At 47.1% G+C, this 16,517-nt stretch overlaps 1 protein-coding gene across 11 annotated transcripts in view; it reads left to right on the top strand.

The window, feature by feature from the left end:
• The window catches only part of MICAL2 (microtubule associated monooxygenase, calponin and LIM domain containing 2), a 336,247-nt gene that overhangs the window by 132,890 nt on the left and 186,840 nt on the right, over positions 1–16,517 (top strand). The window lies entirely within an intron of this gene.

Raw genomic sequence — 16,517 nt, 5'->3', positions numbered from 1 at the left:
GTGTGTGTGGGGGGGGACTGTATATTATAAAGGCCTGATCACATGTATGTACTGAGGGGTGTGTGTGTGTGTGTGTGTGTGTGTGTGTGTGTGGAGGGGGGGGGGACTGTATATTATAAAGGCCTGATCACATGTATGTACTGAGGGGATGTGTGTATGGGTAGGGGGAATGGCTGTATATTATAAAGGCCTGATCACATGTATGTACTGAGGGGTGTGTGTGTGTGTGTGTGTGTGTGTTTAGGTGGGGGGGAACTGTATATTATAAAGGCCTGATCACATGTATGTACTGAGGGGATGTGTGTATGGGTAGGGGGAATGGCTGTATATTATAAAGGCCTGATCACATGTATGTACTGAGGGGATGTGTGTGTGTGTGTGTGGGGGGGGGGAGGGGGCCTGATCACATGTGTATACTGAGGGGATGTGTGTGTGGGGAAGGGGGGCTATATATCCGGCGCCATACGTTTTTTTTGCCGGAGACAAAAAACGCTGCAAGTAGCATTCCATCCAGCCGCCGGATCAGCTATTTACGCCGGATCCAGCAAAAGCCGGATGCAACACAAGCCCATGCGGCACAATCCGGCGCTAATACAAGTCTATGGGGGAAAGAACGGATCCGGCGGCAATAAATGCCGGAACTGTTCTTTCCGTTTTTTACTGGATTGTGCCGCACGGCAAAAAACGGATGTGTGAAAGCAGCCTTAGGCTATATTCACACAGTGCGTTTTTGTTTGGGGGTTTTTAGCATTTTTTTTCCATTAGTTTTATGCAAATAAATGCAAATTAAAAGCTGCTTTTTGGAGCTAAGTGCACACTCTGCAGATTTTTTTTCTGCATGAAAACGGCACGTTTTGACAAAAAAAACAAACGCATCCAAAACCGCAGCGTGTGCACAGGGCCTTACAGTACCAGCAAAACCTACAAGCTTCCAGAAATCTCCTGCACACACACTTGCTTTTTTTACCTGACTGAAATTGAAACCTGCTCTGTTTTTGGAAGAAGCAGCGTGTCAGCTCTTTCAGTGTTTTTGCAGCTTTTTTTCACCATTGAAAGCAATGAGAGTAAAAAAACGCAGCTGTGTTTTGTTGCTTTTGTGAATGAAGCTAACGCTATTTAAACATGTACTGTAGACCAATGACACCCCGAGAAATAGCAAAAATAAAACACAGCAAAAAATGCAGCTTTTTTATGCCAAGAGATCAGGTTTTGCTGAAGAAAACAAATGCAGTGTGTGAACATCGCCTTAGGAGCAGAATTTAAATGTCTCAGATTTTGCAGTGATATTGTTGGAATGTATAGAGTCACAATATCTTTGGATACTGATTTTGTTTTTACAGATTTTCCATACATTAAAAATACAGGTATTGCAAATCGATTTGTAGATTTTGGTCTATCCGTCAGGTCAGTAATTTTGGTCTGTAAGGCTACTTTCACACATCCGGTTTTTGCTCTGCGGCACAATACGGCGCTCTGCAGAAAAACCGCAACCGTTTTTTTTGCCGCCGGTTGCGGGTTTTTTTGCATAGACTTACATTAGTGCCGCATGGGCTTGCGTTCGGTCCGGTTTTTGCCGCATGCGGCAGATTTAGCCGATGCCGCGGCCGGATGGAACGTTGCCTGCAACGTTTTTTGCTCCGGCAAAAAAAACCGCATCGCGCTGCATCCGGCCGCTGCGGCGCATTTTTCAATGCATGCCTATGGACGCCGGATGCGGCGCGATGCGGAAAAAAACGCATCCGGCCGCCGCATGCGGTTTCTTCCACTGCGCATGCTCAGTAGCATGCCGCAAACGGAAAAAACCGGACCGGACGCATGTAAAAGCTTATGCAAAGGATGCGGTGTTTTCGCCGCATCCGTTGCATAGGTTTCACAGCCGAATTGAGCCGCACTGCTTAAACCGGATGTGAAGAAACACTTCCCACTTTTCAGCATCCACAGTTCCTCCAGACTGGTGTAATGTCACTTGGCGAAGTGCCGCAATGATGACTTTGTGCCGGGCTGGCTAATCAAAATAAGAGCCTCAGATGCCGGGAGGTGGAGGGGTCCTCAGGGCTCCCATCTGACACCCAAAGATCAGGCCGTTGCACTGAAATCTGTGAATTGATTTGCACCACCTCTATTTATTATATTACTAGCTGTGGTGCCCGGCATTGCCCAGGATAGTTACTAAGTGTCTCTGTCTCTCTCCCACTTTCCCTCTCTCTCTGTCTGTCTTTCTCTGTCTGTCTCTCTGTCTGTCTCTCTGTATCTGTCTCTGTCTGTCTCTGTCTGTCTGTTTCTCTCTCTCTGTCTCTGCCTCTCTGTATTTGTCTCTCTGTTTCTCTCTGTCTCTCTGTCTGTCTCCCTCTGTCTCTATCTCTCTCTATCTCTCTCTGTCTCTCTGTCTGTCTCCCTCTGTCTCTATCTCTCTCTATCTCACTCTGTCTCTGTCTCTCTGTCTGTCTCCCTCTGTCTCTATCTCTCTCTATCTCTCTGTCTCTCTCTGTCTCTCTCTCTGTCTGTCTGTCTCTCTCTGTCTCTGTTTGTCTGTCTGTCTCTATCTCTCTGTCTCTCTCTATCTGTATCTCTATTTTGCTCTCTGTGTCTGTCTCTATCTGTTTCTCTCTGTCTCTATGTTTATGTGTCTATCTCTCCCGCTCTGTCTCTATCTTTTTGTCTGTATCTCTCTGTCTCTATCCATCTCTCTATTTCTGTCTGTCCTTCTATCTCTGTCTCTCTCTCTCTCTGTCTCTCTCCCTTTCTGTATCTCCCTCTGTCTCTGTTTTGATATCTGTCTGTTTTTCTCTCTGTTTCTCTGTTTTTCTCTATCATCTCTCTGTCTCTCGCTCTGTTTGTTTCTCTCTGTGTAAGTCTCTGTGTCTTTCTATCTGTCTTTCTCTGTTGCTCTCTCTCTGTCTCTCTCTTTCCCTGGGTGCCTCTCTCCCTGTCTCACGGTCTCTCTCTGTCTCTCTGTTTCTGTCTCTCTCTGTCCGTCTCTTTCTCTGTCTCTCTATCTCTGTCTATCTCTGTTGGTCTGTCTCTCTCACTGTCTGCCACTTTCTCTGTCAGTCTCTGTTTTTGTGTGTGTGTCTCTCTGTCTGTGCCTCTCTGTTGCTCTCTCTGTCTCTCTCTCTGTCTCCCTGTCTGCCTCTCACTGTCTCTCTCTGTTTGTCTTTCTCTGTCTCTCTCACTGTCTGCCACTTTCTCTGTCAGTCTCTGTTTCTGTGTGTCTCTCTCTGTTGCTCTCTCTGTCTGTCTCTCTTTCCCTGTCTCACTGTCTCTCTGTCTTTCTCTGTCTGTCTCTCTCCCTAGCTCTCCAGTGAAATCATACATACAGATACACTGGATTATGGTAAATCTGTAAATATTACATTAGTATCTGACGGCCACAGATTACTGACGTGGACTTGTTATTTTGTTATTGCTAATCGATTCTCTAATTATAAGTGTCATTTTGGTTGGTTTAGGTTGAGCATTTTCAGGACCTCTGCTTGCTGTCAGTGAATATTGGTTTATTCCTTCTTGCAGTTTGTTTACAAAACAATCTGTAATTCAAACACTGAACATTGTCTGATACTTTGTAACCAACGGATGGAAGCAGATTGTAGTTAACATTTGGGACTTTTTTTTATTTTTGTTCTTTAAGAATGAATGAAATTTACAGAAGAGATCTTGAAATGTGTGTGGGAATATAGATTGAATTAACCCTTTGCAGTCGTTGTCATTGACTCTCCCTCGTTATATTGTAGCCACACTTTGTTTGGGAGAAGGTTTCGCTCAATCTGCATCTAATTCCAGTTTGCTTTGAGAGATTCAGATCATTTGTCTTTGCTTTTTCAGACCTCCTAAGATGTTCATCTGCGTGTAACCCAAGATTTCCCCTCTCCTTATAGAGACACGAGCAGGCAGAGTTGTCAGGGGAGCGCAGGGAACATCCCGGCTTAAACCACTGTTTGCTTTTAGTGATTTGGATATGGAGGCGGCTGGGTGTAATCCAGGATATGGGTCTGGCCGCTGTCCAGCCACGAATTCTCCCTTATTATAGATAAGAGGGAACAAGTGGCAGCTAATGTCCTGTGCTAAATGTCACCTTAATAGACCATAGAGGCTGAAGGGGAGGAGAAGGGGTTAATCTGCGCTGCCGTGAATGAAGAATGGATGAGACCGCAATCCTGGACAAAGTGATTTAATATCAACGTGTTTCGGAGTTTAGTAGCACTCCATCATCAGGACAAGTCATGATTGTGCTACTAACTCCGAAACGCGTTGACATTAAATCAATTTATCCAAGATGATGGTGCCCACAGCTCTATATAATGAATCCACTGGGGGACTTAGACAGAAGAGGATCAGTGTATGGACCAATAACTCATCACAATGCACCATTCCTCCTGCTTTGGGGGTGATATTGGGCCCCTGACCTCGTGGGCCCCGGAGCGGCGGCACCAATGAGATGCAGCAACCGCTGTGCCTCAAATAAAATGGTGTCTGCCTGTGATATTGCAGAAAGCAAATAGCAGGTCTCTGAGGCCTCAGATCAACTGAAAGGCCAATCTTTCCCCTGTCCTATGAGTTTGCTACAATGTATCTGTGCAATTTAAATATATCAGTCTGGAGGGCAAAAAATTGCCTTCTTCAAATATTGGTGCACATTTGTTTAATGGCTCCAGCTCAGCCACATTGTCCTCTGAAGTCTGATATCACTTAAAATCAACCTCCTGTCTCATCAGAAGCTGAGGCTGCTATTGTGTGCTTGCTTTACACTGCAGCTCAGCTCTAATCAATCTCTGTCGCTTATTTTCATTGTCTATTTGGACTGTGATGCAGTCTGCAATCCCTCTCCGGTCTCATGAAAGGTTCTTCCCCTCCATGCTTTATATTGCAGTTCCTCTCCTTTAGAACAGAGCTATCTAGTTTAGCCTGTCTAAAGTAGTCTGATATCAATCTCTTCTTTCATCGGAGGCTCAAGTTGCCTCCTTGCTTTACACTGCACCTTTGCTCTATTACTGCTCATTGACTCCACCTTAGCTGTAGCTTCTCTGTTGAAGTCTACGGTAGTCCTAAATCCATCTCTTGTTTCATTGAAGCTGAAGATCCTGTTCTTCCCCCATGCTTTGCACTGCAGCTCAGTTCTAATCAGTCATTGCCACTTATTTTCATTGTCTATTGGACAGTGATGCAGTCTGCAATCCATCTCCGGTCTCATGAGAGGTTCAGGGTCCTCTTCTTCCCCTCCATGCTTTATATTGCAGTTCCTCTCCTTTAGCACAGAGCTATCTAGTTTAGCCTGTCTAAAGTACTCTAAAATCAATCTCTTCTTGCATTGGAGGCTCAGGTTGCTCCCTTGCTTTACACTGCACCTTTGCTCTATTACAGCTCAGTGACTCCACCTTAGCTGGAGCTTGCCTGTTGAAGTCTACAGTAGTCTGAAATTCATTTCTTACTTCATTGAGGCTAAAGGTCCTGTTCTTCCCCAATGCTTTGCACTGCAGCTCAGCTCTAATCAATCACTGCAACTTATTTTCATTGTCTATTGGACTGTGATGCAGTCTGCAATCCATCTCCAGTTTCATGAAAGGTTCAGGGTCCTCATCTTCACCTCCATGCTTTATATTGTACTTCCTCTCATTTAGAACAGAGATATCTAGTTTAGCCTGTTTAAAATAGTCTAATAATAGTCTCTTATTTCATTGGAGGCTCATGTTGCCCCCTTGCTTTACACTGCACCTTTGCTCTATTACAGCTCAGTGACTCCACCTTATCTAGAGCTTGTCTATTGAAGTCTATGGTACTCTAAAATCCATGTCTTGTTTCATTGAGACTGGAGGTCCTTTTTTCCCCCATGCTTTGCACTGCAGCGATGACCCATCAGAGCACAGCTGATTGATTCCATCTTATCTGCTATATGTATTGGAGTCAGGGGGGAGTCCGAAATGTTTCTTCCATCTTTCTAGAAGCTCGGGCTGCAGCTCCGTCCGTCCCTCATGCTTTACACTGCAGATTTCTTTGTTCCGATTGATGTGTATAAATCAGAGCATGAACAGGGGACTGAGCCTCAAGACCTGGACGACGGGGGCTGAAGATTTGGTTGAATTTGCAGTGGACTGAGTCATCGTGATGGGCATAGCTCATATTTTGGCCATCTATGGAGAATGGCACCGATTCCACTGATCACTTGTGATTTTTTCCAGTAAAACATTTCTGAGAATTCTCTCCTCTTTTTTGCCTCGTTATGTCCCTAAACCTCGTCCAGAAAGTCTGCGAAACATGTTCAGAACATCTTGTTCTGCGTGTTGTGTCATCAGCTTTTTCTGGAGCGTCCATCGGGAGGCTGGGAAAGGATGACAATGTGCAATCAGAATTTCCACCCTGCGGAAGAGAGAATCAGACGGTAATTTCATGTGTGTCTGCTCGGAAAAGTCCGCAGAAGGGTTTATTTATAACATCTCAAATCTTATAATGGAATATAGATGCCGCGGTGCCAATATGCACTGGGAAATAACCGGAGAGTGGTATGAATAACATTGTACATGTCACCTGGTGATACGGATTAGGCACATAGATCTGCACCCCAAGGCAAAATCTGACCCCCAACTCACATGCCAGTTATGGTACTGCTATCCTCCTATGTGGCCAACATGGGGAAATAGGTGGCAAAGAGGCACCAGGACCTGATATCATGAATGCAAATCCTAAAGCTCCTATCCAATACAGGGTGACCTGGTGCTTGCCACCTATCACTACAATTCTGGCTCCTATCCAATACAGGGGGACCTGATGCTTGCCACCCATCACTACTACAATTCTGGATCCTATCCAATACAGGGGGACCTGATGCTTGCCACCTATCACTACAATTCTGGCTCCTATCCAATACATGGGGACCTGATGCTTGCCACCTATCACTACTACAATTCTGGATCCTATCCAATACTATGGGACCTGATGCTTGCCACCTATCACTACTACAATTCTGGATCCTATCCAATACAGGGGGACCTGATGCTTGCCACCTATTACTACTACAATTCTGGTCCCTATAAAATACAGGAGGACCTGATGCTTGCCACCTATTACTACTACAATTCTGGATCCTATCCAATACAGGGGGACCTGATGCTTGCCACCTATGACTACTACAATTCTGGCTCCTATCCAATACAGGAGGACCTGATACTTGCCACCTATCACTACTACAATTCTGGATCCTATCCAATACAAGGGGACCTGATGCTTGCCACCTATCACTACAATTCTGGCTCCTATCCAATACAGGAGGACCTGATGCTTGCCACCTATCACTACTACAATTCTGGTCCCTATAAAATACAGGAGGACCTGATGCTTGCCACTTATCACTACTACAATTCTGGCTCCTATCCAATACAGGAGGACCTGATGCTTTCCACCTATCTCTACTACAATTCTGGTCCCTATCCAATACAGGAGGACCTGATGCTTGCCACCTATCACTACTACAATTTTGGCTCCTATCCAATACAGGAGGACCTGATGCTTGCCACCTATCACTACTACAATTTTGGCTCCTATCCAATACAGGAGGACCTGATGCTTGCCACCTATCACTACTACAATTCTGGTCCCTATAAAATACAGGAGGACCTGATGCTTGCCACTTATCACTACTACAATTTTGGCTCCTATCCAATACAGGGGGACCTGATGCTTGCCACCTATCACTACTATAATTCTGGCTCCTATCCAATACAGGAGCACCTGATGCTTTCCACCTATCTCTACTACAATTCTGGTCCCTATCCAATACAGGAGGACCTGATGCTTGCCACCTATCACTACTACAATATTGGCTCCTATCCAATACAGGGGGACCTGATGCTTGCCACCTATCACTACTATAATTCTGGCTCCTATCTAATACAGGAGCACCTGATGCTTTCCACCTATCTCTACTACAATTCTGGCTCCTATCCAATACAGGAGCACCTGATGCTTTCCACCTATCTCTACTACAATTCTGGTCCCTATCCAATACAGGAGGACCTGATGCTTGCCACCTATCACTACTACAATATTGGCTCCTATCCAATACAGGAGGACCTGATGCTTGCCACCTATCACTACTACAATATTGGCTCCTATCCAATACAGGAGGACCTGATGCTTGCCACCTATCACTACTATAATTCTGGTTCCTATCCAATACAGGGGGACCTGATGCTTGCCACCTATCACTACTATAATTCTGGCTCCTATCTAATACAGGAGCACCTGATGCTTTCCACCTATCTCTACTACAATTCTGGCTCCTATCCAATACAGGAGCACCTGATGCTTTCCACCTATCTCTACTACAATTCTGGTCCCTATCCAATACAGGAGGACCTGATGCTTGCCACCTATCACTACTACAATATTGGCTCCTATCCAATACAGGAGGACCTGATGCTTGCCACCTATCACTACTACAATATTGGCTCCTATCCAATACAGGAGGACCTGATGCTTGCCACCTATCACTACTATAATTCTGGCTCCTATCCAATACAGGGGGACCTGATGCTTGCCACCTATCACTACTTTAATTTTGTCTCTTATCCAATACAGGGGGACCTGATGCTTGCCACCTATCACTACTTTAATTTTGTCTCTTATCCAATGCAGTGGGACCTGATGCTTGCCGCCTATCACTACTACAATTCTGGCTACTATCCAATAGAGGGGGACCTGATGCTTGCCGCCTATCACTACTACAATTCTGGCTACTATCCAATACAGGGGGACCTGATGCTTGTCACCTATCACTACTACAATTTTGTCTCCTATCCAATACAGGGGGACCTGATGCTTGTCACCTATCACTACTACAATTTTGTCTCCTATCCAATACAGGGGGACCTGATGCTTGCCGCCTATCACTACTACAATTTTGTCTCCTATCCAATACAGGGGGACCTGATGCTTGCCACCTATCACTACTACAATTTTGTCTCCTATCCAATAGAGGGGGACCTGATGCTTGCCGCCTATCACTACTACAATTCTGGCTACTATCCAATACAGGGGGACCTGATGCTTGTCACCTATCACTACTACAATTTTGTCTCCTATCCAATACAGGGGGACCTGATGCTTGCCACCTATCACTACTACAATTCTGGCTCCTATCCAATAGATCGGGACCTGATGCTTGCCACCTATCACTACTACAATTTTGTCTCCTATCCAATACAGGGGGACCTGATGCTTGCCACCTATCACTACTACAATTTTGTCTCCTATCCAATACAGGGGGACCTGATGCTTGCCACCTATCATTACTATAATTCTTGCTCCTATCCAATACAGGGGGACCTGATGCTTGCCACCTATCACTACTACAATTTTGTCACTCTTTTTTTTTTTGGCTCCCCCTGGGCCCCATAGCCATTGCATGGGCTGCCTGTATGGTGTGCACGGTATATTAAAAGTCGCCAGCAATATTTTCACTGGCGTGTTTTGCATTGCTTGGTGCGGGTTCCCGGGCAAATGCCCATTTTGCACAAATGCCCAACTTCTGTCACCAATAGGAGCTCATCAGGGGTATTATTTACAGCTTCCTTTCCTTTAGTTTCCAGGGGTCATACTACATCTGAGCTTTATGGACTGGATTGGATTTTTTGGCAATCGCTCCATTTCCTGGTGAATAATATCGCTTCCTGGATGGCGTTTTTCCTAAATATTTTTATGAATGAACATCTGGCCATTCACTTTACTCCCTGTATCCACCCTAGATAGGAAATAACAGACCTCACCGGTGCGGCGGCCGGCGCTGCCTGCACACACAGTGCTCACCGAGGCCGGCGCTGCCTGCACACACCGTGCTCACCGAGGCCGGCGCTGCCTGCACCCACGGTGCTCACCTGTGCCAGCGCTGCCTGCACACACCGTGCTCACTGAGGCCGGCGCTGCCTGCACCCACCGTGCTCACTGAGGCCGGCGCTGCCTGCACCCACCATGCTCACAATGCCAACGCTGCCTGCACCCACCGTGCTCACAATGCCAACGCTGCCTGTACCCACCGTGCTCACTGAGGCCAGCGCTGCCTGCACCCACCGTGCTCACTGAGGCCGGCGCTGCCTGCACCCACCGTGCTCACAATGCCAGCGCTGCCTGCACCCACCGTGCTCACTGAGGCCGGCGCTGCCTGCACCCACCGTGCTCACTGAGGCCGACGCTGCCTGCACCCACCGTGCTCACTGAGGCCGACGCTGCCTGCACCCACCGTGCTCACTGAGGCCGACGCTGCCTGCACCCACCGTGCTCACACCAGTCTGCCCTGTGCCCACTGGCATCGCCTCTCTGTGCCGCTGATAACATCTGGGCTAGATTTGGGCCGGGGAGGCTGGATGTTTTCTTTTGTAAAGGGAATGGCATGTCATCTGTGATTTTGGAACGCCAAGTGTATTTTTAGGAATGAGTAACCCTGTCTGCAGCGCAAACCGGAGGAAGCTGTGTACTCAGGGCGGTGAGATTAGTGAATAGAGGGTTATCACTTTACTGGATGGAGGCACAACAAGGGGAGGCTGCTGGTCTCCACACAGCATGCTGGGAGTAGTAGTTCATGTTTGTTAGGTTAGTGAGGTACATAATGTTAGTGTCTCCATGAATGATGCTAGTGAGAGAAAGTCCCTATGAAAAGTCCTAGTCACAATGCCACACTGCTCCGATAAGGCTATTTTCACACATCCGGTTTTTGCTCTGCGGCACAATACGGCGTTCTGCAGAAAAACCGCAACTGTTTTTTTTGCCGCCGGTTGCGGGTTTTTTTGCATAGACTTACATTAGTGCCGTATTGTGCCGCATGGGCTTGCGTTCGGTCCGGTTTTTGCCGCATGCGGCAGATTTAGCCGATGCCGCGGCCGGATGGAACGTTCCCTGCAACGTTTTTTGCTCCGGCAAAAAAAACGCATCGCGCCGCATCCGGCCGCTGCGGTGCATTTTTCAATGCATGCCTATGGACGCCAGATGCGGTTTCTTCCACTGCGCATGCTCAGTAGCGTGCCGCAACCAGAAAAACTCGGACCGGCCGCATGTAAAAACTTATGCAAAGGATGCAGTGTTTTCGCCGCATCCGTTGCATAGGTTTCACAGCCGGATTGAGCCGCACTGCTCAAACCGGATGTGTGAAAGTAGCCTAAGTACACCATGAATAGTGCCAGACAGAGTACACCATGAATAGTGCCAGACAGAGTACACCATGAATAGTGCCGGACAGAGTACACCATGAATAGTGCCGGACAGAGTACACCATGAATAGTGCCGGACAGAGTACACCATGAATAGTGCCGGACAGAGTACACCATGAATAGTGCCGGACAGAGTACACCATGAATAGTGCCGGACAGAGTACTCATGACTAGTGCCGGACAGAGTACACCATGAATAGTGCCGGACAGAGTACTCATGACTAGTGCCGGACAGAGTACACCATGAATAGTGCCGGACAGAGTACACCATGAATAGTGCCGGGCAGAGTACACCATGAATAGTGCCGGGCAGAGTACACCATGAATAGTGCCGGACAGAGTACACCATGAATAGTGCCGGACAGAGTACACCATGAATAGTGCCGGACAGAGTACACCATGAATAGTGCCGGACAGAGTACACCATGAATAGTGCCGTACAGAGTACACCATGAATAGTGCCAGGCAGAGTACACCATGAATAGTGCCGGACAGAGTACACCATGAATAGTGCCAGACAGAGTACCCCATGAATAGTGCCGGACAGAGTACACCATGAATAGTGCCGGGCAGAGTACACCATGAATAGTGCCGGACAGAGTACACCATGAATAGTGCCGGACAGAGTACACCATGAATAGTGCCGGGCAGAGTACACCATGAATAGTGCCGGGCAGAGTAAACCATGAATAGTGCCGGGCAGAGTACACCATGAATAGTGCCGGGCAGAGTACACCATGAATAGTGCCGGGCAGAGTACACCATGAATAGTGCCGGGCAGAGTACACCATGAATAGTGCCGGACAGAGTACACCATGAATAGTGCCGGACAGAGTACACCATGAATAGTGCCGGGCAGAGTACACCATGAATAGTGCCGGGCAGAGTAAACCATGAATAGTGCCGGGCAGAGTACACCATGAATAGTGCCGGACAGAGTACACCATGAATAGTGCCGGGCAGAGTACACCATGAATAGTGCCGGGCAGAGTACACCATGAATAGTGCCGGGCAGAGTAAACCATGAATAGTGCCGGGCAGAGTAAACCATGAATAGTGCCGGGCAGAGTACACCATGAATAGTGCCGGGCAGAGTACACCATGAATAGTGCCGGGCAGAGTACACCATGAATAGTGCCGGGCAGAGTACACCATGAATAGTGCCGGACAGAGTACACCATGAATAGTGGCAGGCAGAGTACACCATGAATAGTGGCAGGATGCGTACACCATGAATAGTGGCAGGCAGAGTACCCATGACCAGTGGCAGCCAGTGTGCGGGTATGAGTAGTGCCAGGCAGAGTACCCCATGAATAGTGGCATCCATCGTGCTGTTATGAGTAGTACCAGGAGGAATGCCCCAGAGTGATCCCATAAATAGTACCAGACTACCCCATGAATAATATCAGCCAAAGTGTTCTTGTGAGTAGTGCCGGGCAGAGTACACCATGAATAGTGCCGGGCAGAGTACCCGGTGGATAGTGTCAGCCAGAGTGCTCTTATGAATTATGCTCATTAATACTGCAAGCCTGAGTACCCCCATATCAGTGCAATCCAGAATACTAGGGTCTTATATTTGTGCCCATCATAGTGCATATATTAGTGCAGACCATGATGTCTCCATGATTAGCGCCAGCTAGAAAAAATAATTCACCTCCTCCTCTCTCCGGCATCTGCTGCTTTGTGCCGTGGGGTGCCCTCGGAGCAGTCACAGTCTCTGGGCCCCAATTTCTTGCCGCAGCAGAGAGCGCCGTTTCCGCAGTAGTATTAGTACCTGTGTATAAGAGCACTAACGTGAGCAGGGGGGGAGCTGAGACCACCGTAACCAAAACTGCACCGCATCCCCCTCACCATAGACCTGACTGATGGACATATTTGCATTTTGGGGCCCTTAGTTACGTTAGGAACTTCATATACATTGGGCAGCACAGATCTGTAACGTGTCCAAGGGCAACACAAATAAACCATACCCAGATAGTGGAGCCTGGAGAAACAAGATTCCCATCGAGTCCCATGGACTGGGAATATTTTACCTTTACTGTAGGAAATGAGATAAGCCGCGGGGTTGACTCCATAGCCTGAGAACGTCGCCCCCTCTCATCACCGCTGCCTGTGTAACGGTGACCTCAGATCTTTTATCAGACCCCTCATTATCGGCTATGACCTAATCTCTGGGATATGTTATGACAGACCCCTTACCTCACCCCGCGGATTGTACAGATGATGTCTAAACTTCCAGATTAATTAACAAAACAAGATGCCGTGTTATAACAGGTCTGGAATGTTTGGCGGCTTCATACATATTCGGGACGCTCTGAACTCCCCCGAAACCAATGGAAACTTTCCAAAGATATTTATCTGGGGGTCAGAGTCAGGCAATTGGGGGACGATGAGAATATATGCTGGATTGGGGGTTTACTGTTGTAGTCACCCAACCCATGTACCCACAGAGCTTACAATCTAATCTGGTATCAGGATTGGTGGAAAGAGCACATTTAATTGTCATACAGCATATAAATAAATGTGCCATACAGTGCTCAACTAACATAGGAAATAGGGCAGGAGTCCCTGTAGCTGACCTTCCAGGGTGGGGTCAGGAATACCTGCTGTGGGGACTCAGTCTATCAAGAGCAGTGGCGCCCCCTTGAGTAGGAACAGGTGGTGCACCAATGTCTGATTGCACAGGTTACACACTCCTAGGCAGAACTTGGTAAAACTATGCCCAGTGTAGAGGGCATTGTATGACCAGGGATTTTGTGGCGGGCTTCTTTGAATTCCTGTGTCACACAGTACACCGCCCCTCAAACCTTTTCTTAGGGTTCTTTGTCTTCACATGTCACAGACCTGTCTTTGGAGTTCTTTGTATTCCTGTGTCTCGCTCCGTCCTTCAGACCTTGGGGTTTTTTGTCTTCACTTGTCACACGCCCCCCCTCAGACTTATCTTTGGGGTTCTTTGTCTTCCTGTGTCTCACTTTGTCCTTCAAATCTATCTTTTGTGTTCCTTGACTTCACTTGTCACATACCCCCCCCCAGACCTATCTTTGGGGTTCCTTACCTTCCTGTGTCTCGCCCTGTCCTTCAGACCTATCTTTGAGGTTTTTTGTCTTCCTCTGTGTCGCTGCTTCCTTCAGACCTTTTTTCGGGGTTCTTTTTCTTCCTGTGTCTCGCTCCGTCCTTTAGACCTATCTTTGGGGTTCTTTACCTTCCTGTGTTTCACTCTGTCCTTCAGACCTTTTCTTTGGGGTTCTTTGTTCTCCGGTGTCTCGCTCCATCCTTCAGACCTATCTTTGGGGTTCTTTGTCTTCCTGTGTCTCGCTCCATCCTTCAGACCTATCTTTGGGGTTCTTTGTCTTCCAGTGGCTCGCTCCGTCCTTCAGACCTATCTTTGGGGTTCTTTTGTCTTCCTTTATCTCGCTCCGTTTTTCAGACCTATCTTTGGGGTTCTCTGTCTTCCTGTGCCTGGTTCCATCCTTCAGACGTATCTGTGGGGCTCTTTGCCTTTCTGTGTGTCGCCCTGTCCTTCAGATCTATCTTTTGTGTTCCTTGACTTCACATGTCACACGTCCCCTTCAGACCTATCTTTGGAGTTCCTTATCTTCTTGTGTCTCGCTCCGTCCTTCAGATCTATCTGTGCGGTTCTTTGTCTTCCTATGTCTCGCCCTGTCCTTTAGACCTGTTTTTGGGGTTCTACATCTTTCTATGTTTCACTCTGTCCTTCAGACCTTTCTTTAGGGGTTTTTGTTCTCTTAGGTCTGAGGGATGGAGCGGGACATATCTTTGGGGTTCTTTGTCTTCCTGTGTCTCACTTTGTCCTTCAGACCTATCTTTGGGGTTCTTTGTCCTCCTGTGTCTCGCTCTGTCCTTCAGACCATCTTTGGGGTTCTTTGACTTCATGTGTCACATGCCACCCCGCAGGTCTTTCTTTGGGGTTCTTTGTCTTCATGTGTATCTCTCTGCCCCTCAAACCTTTCTTTTAGCATATTTCAGATTAGCATGGATCAGTTCTCTCTTTTTATATATATATATATATATATATATATATATATATATATATATATATATATATATATATATATATATATATATACAGTGCCTACAAGTAGTCTTCAACCCCCTGCAGATTTAGCAGGTTTACACATTCGGAATTAACTTGGCATTGTGACATTTGGACTGTAGATCAGCCTGGAAGTGTGAAATGCAGCAAAAAAGAATGTTATTTATTTTTTTATTTTTTTTTTAAATTGTGAAAAGTTTATTCAGAGGGTCATTTATTATTCAAACCCTCAAACCACAAGAATTCTGTTTGGTTCCCCTAAAGTATTAAGAAGTATTTCAGACACAAAGAACAATGAGATTCACATGTTTGGATTAATTATCTCTTTTTCCAGCCTTTTCTGACTAATTAAGACCCTCCCCAAACTTGTGAACAGCACTCATACATGGTCAACATGGGAAAGACAAAGGAGCATTCCAAGGCCATCAGAGACAAGATCGTGGAGGGTCACAAGGCTGGCAAGGGGTACAAAACCCTTTCCAAGGAGTTGGGCCTACCTGTCTCCACTGTTGGGAGCATCATCCGGAAGTGGAAGGCTTATGGAACTACTGTTAGCCTTCCACGGCCTGGACAGCCTTTGAAAGTTTCCACCCGTGCCGAGGCCAGGCTTGTCCGAAGAGTCAAGGCTAACCCAAGGACAACAAGGAAGAAGCTCCAGGAAGATCTCATGGCAGTGGGGACATTGGTTTCAGTCAATACCATAAGTAACGTACTCCACCGTAATGGTCTCCGTTCCAGACGAGCCCGTAAGGTACCTTTACTTTCAAAGCGTCATGTCAAGGCTCGTCTACAGTTTGCTCATGATCACTTGGAGGACTCTGAGACAGACTGGTTCAAGGTTCTCTGGTCTAATGAGACCAAGATCGAGATCTTTGGTGCCAACCACACACGTGACGTTTGGAGACTGGATGGCACTGCATACGACCCCAAGAATACCATCCCTACAGTCAAGCATGGTGGTGGCAGCATTATGCTGTGGGGCTGTTTCTCAGCCAAGGGGCCTGGCCATCTGGTCCGCATCCATGGGAAGATGGATAGCACGGCCTACCTGGAGATTTTGGCCAAGAACCTCCGCTCCTCCATCAAGGATCTTAATGAGTCGTCATTTCATCTTCCAACAAGACAACGACCCAAAGCACACAGCCAAGAAAACCAAGGCCTGGTTCAAGAGGGAAAAAAATCAAGGTGTTGCAGTGGCCTAGTCAGTCTCCTGACCTTAACCCAATTGAAAACTTGTGGAAGGAGCTCAAGATTAAAGTCCACATGAGACACCC

This window comes from Anomaloglossus baeobatrachus, chromosome 10 (assembly GCF_048569485.1).
Source record: "Anomaloglossus baeobatrachus isolate aAnoBae1 chromosome 10, aAnoBae1.hap1, whole genome shotgun sequence".
Classification (NCBI taxonomy): Eukaryota; Metazoa; Chordata; class Amphibia; order Anura; family Aromobatidae; genus Anomaloglossus; species Anomaloglossus baeobatrachus.
Note: the sequence above shows the minus strand (reverse complement) of the source record. Positions and strands in the feature narration are given on the sequence as shown.